The sequence below is a fragment of the Macrobrachium nipponense genome, chromosome 14 (assembly GCF_015104395.2).
Source record: "Macrobrachium nipponense isolate FS-2020 chromosome 14, ASM1510439v2, whole genome shotgun sequence".
NCBI classification, from domain to species: domain Eukaryota; kingdom Metazoa; phylum Arthropoda; class Malacostraca; order Decapoda; family Palaemonidae; genus Macrobrachium; species Macrobrachium nipponense.
In genome coordinates this window covers 75,858,460-75,878,225 of record NC_087207.1, presented here as the reverse complement: position 1 = coordinate 75,878,225, position 19,766 = coordinate 75,858,460, and the positions used below count along the sequence as shown (strand labels likewise).

The 19,766-nt window shown below is 37.2% G+C and overlaps 1 long non-coding RNA gene across 2 annotated transcripts; it reads left to right on the top strand.

Moving 5' to 3' along the window:
• The first annotated feature begins 703 nt into the window (after nucleotides 1–703).
• LOC135226587 (uncharacterized) lies at nucleotides 704–18,560 on the top strand. Of its 2 annotated transcripts, none has more exons than XR_010317253.1 (4): nucleotides 704–1,009; nucleotides 10,509–10,787; nucleotides 12,382–12,461; nucleotides 18,070–18,560. It is a non-coding gene; the product is annotated as an uncharacterized LOC135226587 (long non-coding RNA). The 2 variants fall into 2 exon arrangements; XR_010317254.1 differs by having other exon boundaries at nucleotides 706–1,009; nucleotides 10,509–10,776.
• The last annotated feature ends 1,206 nt before the right edge of the window (nucleotides 18,561–19,766 follow it).

Here is a 19,766-nt window from a genome sequence, read left to right as displayed (position 1 = left end):
GATGTAATGCGGGAACTGATTCAGGATGAACTTAGTCTGATATAATAGCAACAGATGAACTTACAGTCTGATATAATAGCAAAGCAGCAACGTTTTCTTGAGGCAATAGACAGAAAGGAGCGAGAATGTAACCTGGTGCTAATGGGCGTCCCGGATCATGGTGAAAACCTGGAAGATGATCTATCAGTATATATTATCATAGGTAAAGAAAATTTGGAAGGTGATATTATGGGTATCTGGAGCTATCCCATCAAATCGTCGGCTTGGGCTATAGGAGCAGTGGATGGCTCCTGGAGATGTCGCCGTGCTCTAGTCACTTGATTGTAAGGGGAGCCGTGATGCAGTACCGGAGAAGCTAAAACCCTGAAGCAGTGCGACAGAGAAGTATATAAAAAGATATACATCGAGAGAGACTACATAAGATAGAAAAAGAGCGTCCAGATAATGCTGGCTGTACAGGAACGAAAGCTTTATGAGGAAGGAGTGGTTATCGATAAATGAGGTAAAGTTTTTTTTCTTTTTTAAGAAGGTATGATTAGTAAAATGTGCAGTTAAGGAAATGCGTGAAATAAATGAGAATAAAAGTTCTAAGGAAGTCAGTATTCATGAATTAGTACTTCCTGCAGATTATCGTATCTTATCAAAAGACACGAATGTCCACGAGATCGATACAAAATGTTTCAGCAACAGTGTTTACGGTGGTGTTCTATAATCTGCAAGCCACCTCTTATATACGAAAATTCGCCAAATTTTCAATTCACCTACGTTATTGAGGTAGCAACCTCAAACTAAATGTTTTAATGTTTATATATGCTAGCTAGTCAATGATCAAGCAATATTAACACTGATCAACATCCATTCACATAACACTGGTTTGCTATGCTAACGATTAAAAGGAGTGAATACTGGTATAGAACTCTATCAATATGACGTGACGTTTCCTGCTGTCGATGACAGCTTCAGTCAGTCTCTGGCATTTGTGCGTGTCCCAAGTCAGCTCCTGCCAAAGGTATGGACAGCATCTTCCTTAAACGTTTGATATAGACTCATATTAATTTAAAAAGTATCAACATCATAATATCGTTTATGGATTAATAGTTTTCATGACCATGGCATTCTACATTAACAATAATCACAAGCGAACAGGTAAAAGATTATTCATTTTCGTTGCTGTTTATAACCTCACACCGCCAACAAAACCGCCAAACAATTAATACTAAAAAGAAAAAAGCGCTAGTTAGTCTATTTGACTATCCCTTACCCAGAAACACACACACACACACACACTCACTCTCTCATATCAATATTTTGTCTTTATCTCTGTTATTATTTTTTTTTCTCTGGGGTGTACTGTAATCTTTTATGTGTTTGTATTTTAAAAAATTACGTATATCCATAATTTGTCTAAAAACTGGCAGTCGGTAGTCATCACACACATCGTCCACCTTCACTATGGATGTTGAGCCAAACACGCAATATAACTAAGTATAACAGACATTCACTATGGATGTTGGGCCAATCACGCAATATAACTAAAATATAACAATCTGTGAATGTTTACATCTAGAGTATGCTCCAGAAGCAGATTGTGGCTGCTACCTCAATAACGTAAGTAAACTGAAAATTGTGCTAATTTGCTGCTATAAACGTTTGTTAAAAAAAATGGCTTGCAGATAATAGAGCACCAGCGCAAACACTGTTGCTGAAATGTTTTGTATCGATCTTGTGGACAGTCATATCTGTTGATAAGATAAGGTAATCTATAGGAAATACTAATTCATGAGTACTGACTTCCTAACCATTTTTATTCTCATACTAGGCATATTTCCTTGACTGCACATTCGGCACTCATACCCTCTTTTAATAATTTTACGATCACTTCTTAACGATATTAGAATATGGAGACTTTACTCCGTGCTCAAGAAAAATACCTGCTTCCCACACACTCCTCCTTCCTGTTCCCATATGACCTCACGGTGCGACATATGTTAGGTCTTCCGTTTCTTACTTGTTTAACTGCTTAGGTGTTTCATAGTCAGCGAATTCGTGTGTTCCCTCCGCATGGCGAAGGGAACGGAATTTTATGCACGACAGTACCTAGGGGTAGTGTTCGGGGCCTGCTATGTTCCACCGAATGACTCGCCGTATTTCACTTATGAATTTCCATCCACGCAAGAGAGAGTTATTGATAGTGACAAGGGATACAAATACCTGATATTAGGTGATATGAATGCAAGGTTTGGCAGGAGTGTACGCAGAATAACCGTCAATGATGCTCATACCTAACTACATATTTCTGATAATGTAACTACCCTTAATGATAATGCTTATGTTTTGGCAACAATTTGTGAAGGCAATAATTAAATTGCTATCAATAACTTAAAAACTTTTGATAAATACCCTGCTAGTAATTAGACTTATAAACAGGAGAGTAACTGGGTATCGGATCACCAGATTTGGTTGTAAATATAGACTTGTTTCAGGTGTACCACATGGTGACACTGTCATCCGATCATGATCTCATATCTCTGCAAATTTGTATAAGTAATGTCAATGTAGATTGTGCTAAAACATCCCTCCAGCTGGGGTGGCCATGCTCCATCGATCGGTTTTGGGGAGAGGGGAAGTTGGTGAAAATATTGACCCTGACATGTTTGTCTCATTTTAGATAGGAACTTATATTTTGATTATAACATAAATGACTTCGCTTCTAATTATATTGAAAATGTTGGGGGGAGGGGGTGGGGGTACACTGACCGCTGGGAGCGCCTCCTTGGTGCCAAGATGATTCACGGGTATGGAACGCTATTGGCTGAAAGGGTAGGTTCCTGGGTGAAAATAAAACAGAAGTTTGGCCCGCAGATCAGGAATTTAAGGAATTTTCCAAAGTATTAATAAGCCGAGTGGAGGTAGTACTGATAGATGATAATATTATACGTTCAAGTGTTAGTATCCCTGTACTGGATGAGCGAATAACCCCGGAGGAAATTCAGTCTGTAATGATAAAAGAAAATATTAACCCAGTGTTGCATCTTCGTCCTTGAGTACTTAGGTTCCAAGAAGACAGGTTGGTAATTCGCTTACTTTTTTCTGGTATATCAATTATAAGTATGCATGTGGTTAAACTAAACGGAATTTTAGGGCCACATTCGGTACGATTTCATTCAACCTTAAGCCCTCCTGCACTAGCTTTGAATGAGACCAAGTTACAGTGCTGAGGAGTTACGAACTTACTTAAAGTCAAGAAACATTACATTTTTATTCAACAAAAGTGCAGTCAACTATTTCCTGCACCAATTCTTTTTTGGGTGATGCCACACGGGTTCACAAAGACGCATGTAAAGGTTTAACACATATAATTAATATCTAAAGAACACAACAATTATCCAAATTACGTTAAGAAGCAAGAAAACTTAACACATTACTGCAAAAAATTATTAACAAAACGTTACGTTACTTCGATAGAAATAAAACATAAATGGCAAACAGGATCTCAGAATATCCTTATGAAGAAGTTACTGCAATGGCGACGACAATTCACGAGGTGATGTGGCTGGATTCTATAAGAATATCTTCTTTTACTTGCCTTCGTGGAGTCAGATGCTAAAATCCGAGACCTTCACCTTTCCACCCTAAAAGAAAACTCGGGAGGAGTATATTGCATAACAGAGTTGTCACATCTACAAAGTTACAGGGTTACGTAACAAACATCAATTTAAAAACAAACATCAAGTGCTTTAATCGTAACCCAACATAAAAAAAGGGATTTCGTCCAGAAAGCAAGCATAAATTACTGGCATGTGCCCTTACAATAAGAAAATAATATATATAGTCTCCACAGGAAGAAGTTTGACAACACTGTAATGATACGTCATCTAATTTTATAGAGATGGACAAAATTTGCAAAAAAGTGGTTTATAGAGATGGACAAAATTTGCAAAAAAGTGGTTTATTACTTTGAATATCAATGTACTAATTTATACCAACTCATTGCTATAGTTAATATAATAAAAACTACTTCTGTTGAGCAAAATAATCATATATCAACGTATTTTCATAGAAACTGAGAAATACTTCAAAACAAGTACTCATAAAAAACTAGGAAATTTTATTCAAGGGGAATAAATGGCAATTTTTGACATTCTCACCCAAGAAGAATCATAATTAGAAGTAATATCAACTGCACCCAAATTTTAATTCAAATATACATTTAGAGTACATCCATAGAAATTAAATCCTTTCTCTCTTGATCACAGCGGATTGCTGCTGCACGCCGAGGTCTAGTACCATTCAGAGGCACACTATCTGGCTCCTGAGTTACAACACGATCAAATTCCATCTCGGGTAATTCCAGAAGTACGAGCTTTGTGATTGATCTCATGTATAGTTTATTATTCACTCTCACTTCTACAGAACTAATCACACCATCAGACGACTGGAACAGATGGGTAACCTTACCTAATGAGAGGGGGGATCTATAGCCTTTACCCAGATGATCTTCTAAGTCTACCATCACGATGTCGCCAACTTTCACATTTGCAGAGATTATTACTAGAATTATTATGTCTCTCTCTCAAGGACACTAAATAGTCTCTTTTCCAAGAGTTCTCAAATTTCCTTAGCACTGATGATAATCTAAAATATTGTGCTCTAAGATCACTTGAACTCATGAAATCTGGGTCATCAGTTGCTAAATTGTTAAGAGGGGAAATACAAACATTTCGCCCATAAAGTAACATGGAGGGAGTCAAAGCCTCACAATCTCGATCAGAGGAGAGATAAGTCAGTGGTCGAGAATTTATCACAGCTTGAAACTCGACAAGTGGAGTTCTCATCTCTTCAAAGGATACACGTTTGTGATACAAGGCCTTGGACAAACATCCCTTTAGAACACCAACAAGGCGTTCATAAAAGCCTCCAGACCCAGGGGGCTGGCGGTGTAATGAACTTCCAATTAACACCATTTCCTTCAAGGTATGGCTTTACCTCTGGTTCCTCCTTAATTTCCTTCAGGAAATTATTAAATCCAACAAAATTCCTACCATTGTCAGATATAATCAGACTCGGCAGAGAATGATACGCTACAAAGCGTCGAATAGCCAGTAGGAAATCGGAAGCAGTCATGGAATGAGTCCATTCAAAATTAACCGCCCTGCTCGCAGTACAGGTAAATAGACATACAAAGACCTTCTCCTCCAAGCCAGTCTCATGATCAAAAACATTAATAGCACCAGTATAATCAACTCCTACTGATTGGAAAGGTCTATCATATCTTACTCTGTCCGTGGGTAATGGCGGGGGAGGGGGCAAACACAACCGTTTCTTGGTTAACTTCTGACACAAAACACACATGGACAGAATTGATTTGATAACTTGTCGTGCTTTAGGTACCCAAAAGGTTTCTCTCAACAATACCAGTACAGAATTGACACCACAATGGTTATGATGTCTATGCAAATGTTCAACTATCAACACTGTTAAATAACTTCTGGAAGGCAATAACATTGGGCACTGTACACACATTTGGGTTAAATTTTTACTGCTGATGTTTCCATGTCATCCTCGGTTATGGCTCATGCCCAGTCCAGGTTGGCAAATGTCGATAAACTGACATCCCATTTGTAGTCAAGAAGAGGCTTTAGAGCGAGTGCATATACGCGGACCGCCGATTTTCTTGTTAATGTGTGCTGTCAGTAAGAACATGGCAAAACAGCGCTTCGCGCCTTATCCGCATATTTGAATATTCTTGGCAAGCTCGTTTGTTCTGGTAAGAGGTATTGTTTCGCTGCGCGCCAGCCTCAGGGTTAAGATCAACTGGGTACTTAGATAGGAGCTGTAACTGCGTACCGCAGATACGTAAACTACCCGAGTCTTTGATGCTGCTTTAATGTTTGCCATTCTGTACGGGTGTGAGTGTTGGCTGAACGCCGATCTGAGGCCGATAACACAACTGTATAATTGGGCTCTGAAACTACTACTTGGATTTAGAAAAAACTACTTGTAACGATTTATGTAAAGTTGTATCAGGGTCTCCACCATTACAGGCTCTAATTTGGAGTATAGGCAAAGAAAGTTCTTTACTAAAATGTACTGAGAGTGGTCTGTGATGGATGATTACCATCTAATTTAGTGATAAACAGCGTATTGAATGAAAGGTGAAGCACCTGAACATAACTACACGGACTAATAAATGCAAGAGTAGATGATGTCAAAATTGCTGTGGAAACGCTTTATCATAATTGGTTGAATTCAGAATCATCTAAGAGAATAACATACCGTGGCATCAACACAGTTCTCTTAGCTCATGATATTCATTTGGTTAAGCGCAGTATCCCCGAACACGAGAGGTTAGATGGAGGAGCGTTTGTGTACTTGTGTTTTGCCCAAGAACGGAGAATATACGAAAAAATTGATTTTACAAGTATTTGAGGGAGCATTTCCGGACCACCGTGATAAGTCAGATTCGTGTAAAATAATACATTTAATACCTAATGTCTTCGTACGTTTGAGAAAACTACCGAAAATTAAGAAGATTGTTCGGTTCGGTATGTAGGAAGTTATGATTCCTTATTTTTTTTCCAGAGTATATTTAGTTTTATGCTTTGCAATAAAATTTATAGTAGCTAAGGTTCCGCTTAAATGGTTATAAGGTTTATTTAGCTGTATTTTAAGTTTTAATTGTAAAAATTAAAATGCCGAACATATTATAGGTATAATATAGTTTCCACTGCTCTAATTTAGAAGTATTTTTTTTTTTTTTTTTTTTTTTTTTTTTGCGCTTAAAGATTTATGTGCACCGTTTTATGTACTTTTGCTGGACCATATTCAAAAGATTGTAACTAACATTCAGACAGAGATATATTTATTCTTTTATTAAAATAATCCCTCCAACCTGTACCAAGAGAAGTCTAACCTTATACTTGAGTATATGTAGAAATACAGTTTTCTATGATTCCAGTTAATCTCAACACGTTCTCCTATTTAGCGATATCGTGGATGCGAACGTAAACCGTATGAGGTACACTATGGCGGAATACTGGAACTCACGGAACCCTTAATTTCTTATTTGTAAAGATATCTTTGATATTAAGGCATCGTTGTAAAGCTAAAGTTCTCAGCTTTCAGTTGATGTATGTTTTTTTATATAGGTAAATGACGTTTGAAGTACCGGTTATAATTAGTGCATGTCTAGAAGCTAGTAAACCGTTAATTGAAGAAAACCCGGAACTCACTGAAATGTGGCCTTAATTTTGGGATGGTATTTATATCGAAGTTATCTTTGCTGGAGGTTTTACTGTACATGTACATAAAAGAAGCAATGGCGATTAGGGAGCAGACAAAGAAAGATGTCGAACAGAGCACTCTTGAAAATCAATTGCAAGCAAGTACAAAACGAGTACATACAGCAGTTTTGCATGGATAATTGACGGAATAAGTGCAACCCATAATTTTTTTTTTAAGCTGATTGATGTGCCGCATGTGGCTGCGATTTATTTTATATTTTCTTTATTCTTTACCAAAGTTACACAACTATTTGAATGTAGGTTCATGTATATCTATGCAGTTTTTGTGAGACCATTTTCTTTTATATATTTTATTTCCACATACTTTAGCTCTACTATTTTTCGGCCCTGCTGTTGGCATTTTTCCGTTTTAGGAAAAGGCGATAATTTACATGCAAAGGTTATTAAATGGTTCCGCGTCAACAGTATATCATATCGAATTTTCCAAAGTTTTACTGTAAAGTTGTTAATGAATATATTAATACAATTAGATCTGCAGTTGCAAACACTCCACAATCTGCACCACTGGCATGACACTAGGTATTAGAATCTGAACGACTGACCTGTCAGAAGAACTGTATAAATCTGTGACATTTGAAACAATATAATACTGTTTACTGATCTTGATTTTATACTGTCAGCAATATAAATGACACATTTGCCTAGCACTGAAACGATAACCAGTGACTGATATGCCCATTATGGCGAATTTGTGCGCTTGGCGACCCTTGTTTTAAATTGGTTTGTATTTTCCAGAAACCCTTGTGTACTATGAAATACGGTATATATTTTGTATCTTCGATGCCAACGACGGTTGGGAACGAAGCCGCCAGTAAATTTTGAGCTGCATTTATTATATTATCGTTTAACCTCCCGTCGGTATTTGTAATTAGTATTTTGTCCGTTTCAGTAAGATATAAAGATTCCATCCAAAAGGCAGACTCATTATGTTGGGGGGTTAAACTTTCACCTGAACAACTATCTGGTAAAATCGTCTCGTCCCTTATTGGACTTAAATTTACAGAAATATCGACACAATCCAGACGATTTTTTGTTTTGATCCTTCAATAAGTCCAATATATTTTTGTCCTTCAATAAGTCCAATATATTTTTGTCCTTCAATAAGTCCAATCCTGTCGTCGGTTATGTACTCTCTAAAGTATTCAACCCGTGAGTTTTCTTCAAATAGCAGTTAACGTAGGCATGCGCTAATCATTATTATGGCTTATACAAAATAAAACCAACTAACGAAACATCAGATTAAAGCTGCGAACTTTAACTTTACAACGATGTCTTAATATCAAAAATATCTTTACAAATAAAGTTATTGAGGGTTCCGTGGGTTCCCCGATATAGGTCCTTGGAATAATATATATACCTATAATATCCACAGCAGCGCTAAATGGGAGAACGTATTGAGAGAAAATGAGATCATAGAAAACTATATTTCCACAGATACTAAAGTATAATACCTTGCGACGAACTTCATTTGTATTCAATACCTGCTGGAAACGAGAGAGGTTTAAGACCCATTAACCTTCAAGATTTGTACAGTGTTCATAACAAGGGTGGTTATCCATATACTGGTTCACTTTATCAAAAAATAGTAACTGAAAATAGTTAAATGATCAATGACCTAATGGTTTGTATATATAACAGAAAATTGTCCAGAATATCACTTGTCTAGGAATTAGTTGAATTTTATGATAAAACTGTACTTGTCGAAATATGCTGAAGACCTGGAGATACTTTAGATGAAGGATTTAAACATTATTTGCCTTGACAACAAGTACTGTGGCGAAAAAGATGGACTTAGCCTATAGTGGACTGTATGCTTAACTTGGTCAAAAACCGCTAAAAGCCTTACGTAACAACACCACAATGCTCCCTTTGCGGTTTATAAATTAACGAGGATAATCCAACAATATCATTAATGAACAGTACCACAATTAAGTACTTTAACTTATCAAGCAGTCCCTGTAGACATGAACTCGGATCATAAGTCGCTATACATATAGTATACGAGATACGAAGAGAGGTACGCGTCTCTCTCTCTCAAAATCTTGCGAGTGCTCACGGGTTGATTTTCAGACCTTCGAGGACCGCTGTGTTACCTCGTTACTTGATTAACTTTAACGTATGAACACAATAATGGTTTATCAGATCAATTTTTATTCACCATCCATAAAACTGAAACAAGAAAAATGAAATAAAATGAAGGGATATTGAAACGCATTTGTTGAATTTAGTTAAAATTAATTTAATAGATAAAGATTAAACACACAAAAAACTAATAACATAAGTGGGAAATGAAACTAGTCACTCAATGGGAATAACTCAATGACACTCAAATGTATCAAATTACAACGATATTCAAAGAATCAGAGCAATCGCCCTTTCTAGATCCACACACACATCGCTACACAACACTAGATGACAGGTCACCTCAAAAGTTGAGATACAACTCTTATGCGACAGACACTAATAACTATAATAAGAAATAGATAGCACGGAAACATGAGAATACACAAAAACATTAGAAAATAAAATCGTTGTGAGAGGAATTCCTCACAACTATGCTTTGAATACTTATTTGATGAACTGATACGTTAAACAATTTAGATGTTTCGTTTCCTTCAGATTACACCGTTAAAAAAGGTAGGTAGGTTCGGGGAAAGTTCCGGTCTGGATTTTTAACATCTGAATGACTTTTAAATGATTTTTTTTTCAGGTATAACTGGATTACACTCCCAATTGAATAGAAGTACATTAATTGGAGAAAGACTCCACAAGATCTTAGTTTTTCGGATAAGCTCTTGTGTAAAATAACATATATTATAGTTTTATTTATTTCATTTTACTTATTTTTTTACAACAGTATGTGACTGCAAAACCGTTTCTAGTTTTAGGAATGCTCATTCTTTGTCAGGTTAAATTTGATATTGCATAACTCGGTGCCAAAAAGTAAGGAAATATCTTTTAGCTGGAAAACGGAGTTTAAACGGGCGTAGTATCTAACTTTCAATTAAGATGCAGCTTGGCAATAATAATAATAATAGTTTTTATTAACGTACGTTTATTTGCTGATTTTCCTTCAATTTGTAATTGAAGTTCTAATATAATCATCGCTGAGATTCATAGACATCTTAAGATTAATAAACCTAAATTATGGAAGATAAAAAAAAATAAGCTACGTAAAATTCTGACTTATCTACTTTGTTTCAGGTCGTCCTTTTAAGGGAAATCTTGAGGGGCGCCCTTCAAAATCACTGGATCAACGAAAACCATTTCAGCTTGAAGACCGGAGGGCCATGCTTCAAGATATTAGTTGATTTTAGTTTGAAAGAAAGTATTGTGCTTCATGTTTCACGAAGATGATGATTATTATAGTTTAAAAAGGAGAGAACATAGTACACAATCGAAGATGATTTCGTTGTGGAGACTGCATGGAGACCCTTATGTCAAGACTGACTTCGTCGCACAAAACGACTAGGTGATCATCAGGTATACTGTTTATTTTCAATGAGATGTCAATGATTTCAATCTTATGTTTGAATTATCATTGCTTTAAGTTATAAATTCTTGTGGATGAGCCAAGTGTTAATGGAGGTATTCATGTGTAAAATTTTAAAGCATTTTCAATCGCCTTAAAGAATATTAGGAATAATTCAAGGCATTTACCTGGTGGCAGGTCCATGGTTCTTCAGAGGTAGTGTTGGGGTTACCTAGATAAAGCCGGCCTTATCCTAGCGCGGGCGCATACCCTGATGGTCTGTTGAGGTGGTGTAGTGTTGTAGGAAGACTTGTGTGGATTCCAGAATATTCTTAACCAACAGATGTTTTAATATGTTAGTAGGCACTTGATTCTACTTATTACTAAATCCTTCAATTTTTCTTGTATCCGAACTAGATATAAGGATTTTGCTTAGTTTTTCGTCCTTCTCATCTCGGTACCACAGGGAAAGTGACTAACAGATTTTTCTTATTCCATTTTTTCATTGTGATCTGGTGAGATTCGTTAATTTTGACAAACTGGTATAACTGATGTTTAACCTTTTTTATATTTTGTGAAGTTAAATTCGCTGTTGAAAAAATTCTCATTGAAAAACAAATTATATGCAGTATTTTGTGGTTTCTGTGATGCTTCCATTTAGAGCTGGAGTATAAAGAGATCCTAAGAATTTTGCAGGCTTTTTCAGAGAGAAAATCTAGTTTAAAGAGAGTGAAAAGGAGTAACGTGGTGGAAATTTTAGTGTTAACTTGTTGTGAATGTAAATGAATGGTCTGTTGAAGGAATGAGAGGAATAGATTATGGTGGTTTAGATGTGTGTGGGCCTTTGGCCTAAATTCTATATTCAGTTCAGTTTAGATCTGTGTGTGTTGGGGTGGGGGGCGGGGCATATGGGTGTCTGATCTTAGTCAATAGTAAGAATAGGACACAATAAATGTGTTGGTGCTATGGTCATGCAGAGGGGGTTTCAGTAGTGTGTGGTGAAAGGGTTGTAGGGGTGTCGGGTGTGGTGTGAAGTATGGGTGCACTTGGCTTGGAGACCTCGGAACTAGGAAGCGACAAAAACGCTAGACCGAAGTTACCTTTTTAACAGGGTTCCAAAACGTGTGAATGACTAATGCAAATTGCATGTATATCACAGTGTTCACTGAGGGGATCTCATAAGCTGTATGTTTCGAAAGTGTTCGTTTCTAGGTTGATGGTCAGTGCCTTTGAAGTCCGATTTTTTTAAGCGCTAAGTTGTCTCCATTTGATTGGTGCTAGATCATTGGTCAACACCAGGCCTCTCTTATCTTTTGACAATCTGGCCGCATTTGAGGAAGGGCCCGTGCTTTTATAAGGCCGTTTTAATTAAAATCAAGTATGCAAAACCTTGAGGATATCAAAGGATAACTGATAGATGATGGGAGTTCAGCTTTGTTTGGTATCACGGAATCTTTCAAATAGTCTAATTTACCTGATGCTTTAAATAATCTCAGCATTATTAAGGATTGAAAGGTTTACTATATGATAAAATTGTCATTTTTAGTGGGGTTTTACCAAGATTCAGATCCTTAGTAAAATGAGTACTACTACATCTTTTTTCAGTTGCGAGGGTCTCCTTTGTGGAAAGAAAGGTCGCCCATCTCATCAGTGCGAGAAACTTCTATCTGGTCATTCTTGTACTGGTAAGGTTCTTAGATTTTGTGATTAGAGTTACATTTGCTCTCCATTTCTCTGTACACACACACACACACACACCTTTTCTAGATCCATTAACTACTACTATCTGTTTCTCTTTACTTTTGGAAAAAAAAATAGTAGGTTCATTTCCTAGTATCCATTCTCTCTCTCCTTCCCAGTACAAACCTTCTTTCCCACCGTTATCCCTACATTAAGGGGTCGGTTGCCTGATACGCCTTCTCCACTGCCCTCTATCGAAGGCATCATCCTCCACCAAACCTCTTCTCTCCTTATCTTCCTTCACTTTATCTCGCCATCTAATTCTCTGTCTCCCTCTCGATCTTCTTCCTCGATTCGGACGTTATTCCAAGCCCAGTAGGCGACCACGAAGCTATCATAGTTACCCTAAATTTACGTAAACCTAAGAAACAACCCATTCATAAAACTTTCCGATGTCTTAAGAATTATTCCCAAGTGAGTATCTGTAATTTGGTGATGAAAGAAACACCCACTTTGAATGGTATTTTAAACACTGATAATGTAAGTTCTCAAGTGCAAATTTTAACGAATGTTTTAACCAAATGTATTGATAAATGTGCTCCAATAGTAACGAAAGTAATCACCCGCCCCCCTAAACCCTGGATAACTAATAACATCAAACAAAATATAATAATAAGAGAGAAATTACAAAACGATATCAAGAAAGACAGGAATAATACAATATTGAGAAATAATTTTAAAGAGAAAAAGAAGGAAGTAAAAATTGAAATGGATAACAGTATGAAACAACACTACAGGAACGAACTTAAAAGTAATAAGAATAACTTACGTACTTCCTGGAAAATAGTGCGCTCAATTCTGCCCAATAATACTAACAAAGAATCTCCAATAGAAAATGAAGATTTAACTGACAAGGCAGAGAAATTTAATGAGTATTTTGCGAATGTAGGAAGAAAGACATATGAAAGAACGCAAGAAGAACTGGCCAGGAATAATAGAAGAGCACAAACCGATGAAATGAATACATTCCCAAACAATCAGTTATATTCTTTTAAACGTCACCTGTTGACTGTGATACTGTCATTCTAGTCATTAGTTCTCTCAAAGAGTCAAATGCGTACGGATCCGATGGCATACCGCTCCGTTTTATAAAAGAGACTATAATATCAATTTTATTTTCAAATTACTATAACTTATTAATACATCTATCGTACTAATATCTACCCAGAAACGTGGAAAAATCCCCATGTTGTTCCTTATTTTAAAAACGGAGATAGAGACGAAATTTCTAATTACAGGCCAATATCTTTACTCCCGGTCTTATCTAAAATATTAGAAAAAATAGTATCAAACCAGTTAACTGAATACTTAGAAAGTAATCACCTCATTTCTGACAGTCAACATGGCTTTCGACCAAAACTATCAACGGAAACAGCACTATTAAAATATCGGATAAAATCTACGATAACATAGACAAGAAGAAAATTTCCCTTTTACTACTTCTCGATCTGTCGAAAGCTTTTGATAGTGTGAACCATGAAATTTTGCTGGGTAAATGTCAGACACTTTATATTGATCCATCCTGGTTCACAGACTATTTACGTAATCGAGTACAATCTGTCAGACTCAAAATGTTGTCTCAACCCCCAAAAACGTCGGTTTTGGTGTACCTCAAGGTTCAATCCTAGGACCAATTTTATTCAACATCTATGTAAATGACCTGAGAAATTTTTTAAGTGACTGTTTCATTGTTCAGTATGCTGATGACACTCAAATAATAATTGATGGATACATCGATAACTTGGAAGATTTAGTACGCAAAGCTGAGGAGGTTTTATATAGAGTGAAGATGTATTTTCAAATAAATGGCTTATTGTTGAATGAAAGTAAAACTCAATGTATATTCCTAGGCTCCAGACAATATCTATCCGAAATCGGGGATAACATCAAAATCAATTTTAATGGGGCCATCATCGAACCTATGGAATCCGTAAAGAATCTTGGAGTGCACTTCGATAAATACATGACATTTGAAAAACATATTGATGAACTGCACAGAAAAGTTATGGGGACACTTATTTATCTCAATAGACTAAAAAATTTATTCGAACCAGAAACTCGCCTAATCGTAGTGCAATCATTAGTATTAAGTTTAATTCATTACTGCTATATAATATGGGGTTCAACAAGCAACGTCCTTATGCAACGAGTACAAAAACTTCAAAATTTTGCGGCTCGGGTGGCCATGGGTACAGTGAGAAAATATGATCATATATCTCCAATTTTAGTAGAACTGGGTTGGTTGAAAGTGAAAAACAAGTACACTTTTGATATTTGTGTTTTGGTTTTTAAAGTTTTAAAAAATGTTTTTCCGAACTGGCTTTATAATTTTAGAACCGTTGACTCGGTGACAGGGATGACTACAAGACAAGCAAATAATCTAGTGTCCAGAAGAGCCAATACCGATATAGGATCAAGGGAAATAAATACTAAAGGTCCACAGTTATGGAATAGTTTACCTGGCTCATTGAAAGACGAAGAATCCCTAAGATCTTTTAAAAATAAACTAAGAAAATACCTTTTAAACAATAATTAAGCTTCGTAGATAAGTTTTATAGGAAACAACCGTACCTGACATTAGCCACGTCTCACGTCAATAACTGCTTTTTAAGACATACCATTATCTATGAAGAACATTTTATGTTGGAGTAATTTTACTAATTATTGTTCTAGGAACAATGTTTTATAACCGAAATTATGATTTTCCTAATTCAGGTTTTGTATATATGTATGTATGTGTGTATGTGTGTATATGTGTATATGTATATAGATATGTATATGTATGTATGTGTGTATGTTGTTATAGTATACTGTGATTTTATTGTTTCAATAGCTTTAATGTGCGCTTTCTAACCTTGGTTGATGACCTGATGTAAATAGAAAACCCAATGTATTATTGGAATAAAGGATATTATTATTATTATTATTATTATTATCCTCTAACAGGTTCCTCCCAAGCCCTCGTCAATCCCTCATCATCCATCCTCAACACATGCCCACACTGTCTCAATCGTGACACTCTTTATGACCTCTCTAATCTTTACTAAGCCCGCCCGCCCTTCTTATTTCGCCATTTTCCAATTTCTCAAGCAGCGATATTGCCATAATCCACCTCAGCATTCTCATCTCTGTTCTCTCTAGCTTTACTTTTCTTCTTCTTAAGGCCCGTCCACACGGCCGAGCTTTGCTCGATGTGACGTCAGAAGCGGAGAAAATGCGGCAAAGTTCTGACTTTTCCCGCTGTTTCTCCGCTTTTGACGTCACATCGGACAATGTACGTCGACCAAAGCTCGACTTTGTGGACGGGGCCTTAGAGTGCATTTTTCTGCTCCATACATCAACACCGATCTCATCATTGTGTTATAGATCTTGACTTTTAGCTTGATTGACATTTCTTATCAAATACTACTCCAGCTAACTCTCTCTACTTCCCCCATGTAGTTTATCCTACTGTCAATTTCATCCTCACAGCCTCCCTCTTGGCTTGAAGTAGATCCTAATTATTTAAACTTTTCTGCTTGTTTTATAATCGAGCCTCTTCTTTCTTGTGTTACTATTGTCTTTTATCATCCCTAATGCTTGGCAAAACCTTTGTTTTATTCCCTTTCACCTTTAAGCCCCCTCTCTAAAGACTCCTGCCGCTATCCAACCCTTCTCTGGAGGCCATCCTCATTTTCAGCAGTAATCACCAGAACATCGACATAACAACAACTCCCTCTGTTCTTCATTCCTGATCTCTTCACTCAACACATCCATGTCCAACACACAAACAAAAATGGGCTTAATGCTGACCCCTGGTGTACTCCAACCTAACTTCAAAGTTTTGTGTTTCCCCAACTGCTGTTATCACTTTTGTGCTCGTTCTTTTATATGTCATCTCGACCAGCCTAACCAACTTTTATGGGACTTTCCTTTTCCTCAAACACCAAAACATATCTACTCTTTGGATTCTATCGTATGTTTTCTCTAGGTCTCTATAAATGCACAATAGAACTCCTTGTTTCCCTGTAGCTGTCTTACTATGAAGATGGCATCCAACGTCCCTCTTCCTCTCATGAATCCATACTGCTGTTTCCGAATCTTTACAATCTCTCATCCAGTATTCTCTCTAAAACTTTCAGTCCATGCTCTGTTAATTTAATTACCCTGTAGTTACCACAGTCCTTGACATCTCCCTTCTGCTTGTATATATATATACCATTACTCTCCTCCCAGTCCCTTGACATTTCTTCCTCTTCACATATGGTTTTTGATAAATCCAGCATCCATTTCTCCCCCTCTGTACCTAGTAATTTGATCATTTCAATTTGGAACTCCGATGGACCTGGTGCTTTACCATTCTTCATTTTCCTTAATGCACTCTTCACTTCTGTAGCCTGTATCTCCATCACTGGTCCCTCCACTCACCCCCATCACCTCTCTCACATTTTCAGTATTTAACAGTTGTTAATCTCTCCATCTCTTCTTAAAGTCTTCATCCCTATACAATATATCTCCAGCATTACCCTTGATGACACCCAATTTACCCACATCCCTCTGCCTTTTCCTCAAGTTTGAAATCTTTAGATATCCCTTTCTCCTTCTCTTGTTCCTAGTCTTTTCATTCAACTGCTCTGGCGACCTTCCAGTAGCCATACCTAATCTCCTTCTCGCCTCTCTTTCCTCTTCTCTGTACCATGTGCATGCCTTACTTTACAGTCCTTAAATGCTTTTGCTTTTCTTTTAATTGATTCTTGCACCTCTCCATTCCACCACCACTTTTCTCCTCTCGACACTCCTTATCCGCTGGTTATTCCCACCAGTTTCTATGCTTCCCACACGTTTCTCTCATTTCTGCCCAGATATTTCCACTGTTACCATGCCCAAAATCTACGTTTCCCCTTTCCAACCATCTCTCTCACCGTCATCCTAAATTGCTTCCCCTTTTCTCATCTGAGGTACCAAATCTTGATTCTAGATCTTTCTCTTCTTGGGTATCCTACATCTCATTTTAAAATCAACCACCACCAACCTATGCTGTTTAACACACACTTCTCCCAAGATCACTTTGCAATTTGTCACATTGCTTTTGTCGGCACTTCTAACCAGGATTAATCTATTTGGTCCTGCACTCCTCCACTTAACTTTAACTTTTCTAACTTTTGAAACCATGTGTTCATACAGGCCAATTCAAAACTGAGCCATCTCCAGTAAATAATCCCCATCTTCATTTCTAATTCCAAACCCATGGCCTCAGTGTACCTCCTTATACCAATCGCTTCTCTTTACCACCTTGCATTCATATCAGCTCCTTTTTAGTTTCTCCTCTTTCACTGTTATAATGGCAGCCTCAAACTCTCGTCTAAATAACACTTTCTCTTGCTTTTGGCACCCCATCTGAGGAAATGTAGTACACACACTTCTTCTAAATCCCTTCATTTCCTCTCTCTCTCCGTTTATCTGTTTTCCTAACCGGTTGAAAAAACAGGTTCTTCTTGTAATGTAGCAGTGAGTTGAAGGATGCTCAGTAGTATTGTATGGTAGTAGAAAGTAATAAAGTCTTTCTCTTCTCAGGAGTTATGGATGCTAACCCCGCCCAGTTGTGGAAGAGGTCTCTAAAGCCCACTGAAAATTTTGGAGATACGTACTCTAGTTGACAACCTTCCCTGGTGTATATATATAGAAGGTGGACTCAAGGAGTCTATCAGTGTCTAGTATATGCGGCTGTCTGTCCCACGCAGCCAGTTCTGTATGACCTCTGGACTGAGCTCGTCTGAATTATTTAAGCATCCCATACCACATTTTACAAATACCAGGATGAATTATTACTGTTCATAGTTTAATCATTTATGTAAGGAGGAACTATACAAAACCAGGATGTATATACATGACTTAAAATATTTAATACTATTCTTGACCCCAAACCTCTCAGCCCAGCCCAAACTGCTAGGGCACAACCACTGGGACTTAACACTACAAATTTTGTAAAAAAAAAATTTTGAAGCATCCAGAAAATTTTTTAAAAAACTGCCCTGGATGACCAGCATCTTATTTAGATTCTGAAGATTATAGGCGATCCATGGAATCAGTGGTTATTCTGCAACGGGACCAACGGCTTTACGCGACTTCCGATCCGCGTCGAGAGTGAACTTCTATCACCAGAAATTATCATATCTCACTCCTCAGTGGAACGGCAGAGAACTTGTGACCACCGAGGTGGGACACCAACACCATACCAACCATGCCACTGAGGCGCTCCCTCGTTTTCTCGACAGCACCCGAGTCCCTCATTCTCTTGACAGCACCCAAGTGTCTCTCTCTGGGTTGTATCATGATTAATCTGTAAAATATAAATATAAAGCAGTACTACAGCATTTATTTTTAAATACTAACCTTTTCATTACATAGCTTTTTCTTCTGTGCCAGCGGGAGTTTGGCAGATTGAAACAAAAACCGAGAACACAGGGGACTAATACATAGGTACAAACACTTTTAGCTAGCAGTCTACTAATGTCAACTTTGAATGAGGGGAGGATGGGAGGGCAATTATATAATGGAGAGGGAAATTTTTTTTTTTTTATAAGGGTATAAATGTCGCCTTAGGAGAACTGTCACTCAGATACAAGATCCTCATCATGAAGATAGTAGAGGTCTTTTTGAAGGATGCCCCCTTCAGCAGGAAGTGGGAGAGGGGTGGGGGTTAGGGTCACTGTGCCAAAACCCTGCAAAGCCAAAGATAGATAACTAATATTAAATATATAAAAAAGATGGTATACTTCTGATACTCAACACAGAGTACCACCAAGCTTCCCAAAAACCAAAATCAGGTTTAAAAGGCAGTATTTAAAAAAAGCCTCCCTAAGAGTGACTTTAATATCTTAAGTTCTCCAATTTAAAAGTTGTAGCAAGTGCTCACATATAAAGTGACTTACCTTAAGGATAGAAATAAGCACGAAAGTCCTTAACCAAAGATCCAATGACAAGGACATTGAATTCTACTCTTAGGATACTCTGGTTTCCCTAATACTCAATTTCTTTACATCAGGGTTTAAAACTGTTAAAACAATTCCAACAATCCTTAGACAGTACTGGGCCCCCAAGGATTGAAAGTTCCTCAAGCCCTAGTAATTCTAGGCTAGGTAAAGATACTGTTGTAGGTAGGGGCCTAGCCCAAAACTGTACTTCACTCAAAATGAGGCAAGGCAAAGATAACTGCCTTATCTAATATTATGGCTCAATAACTCTTTAGATGTGTCCAAGGCTACTCTGAA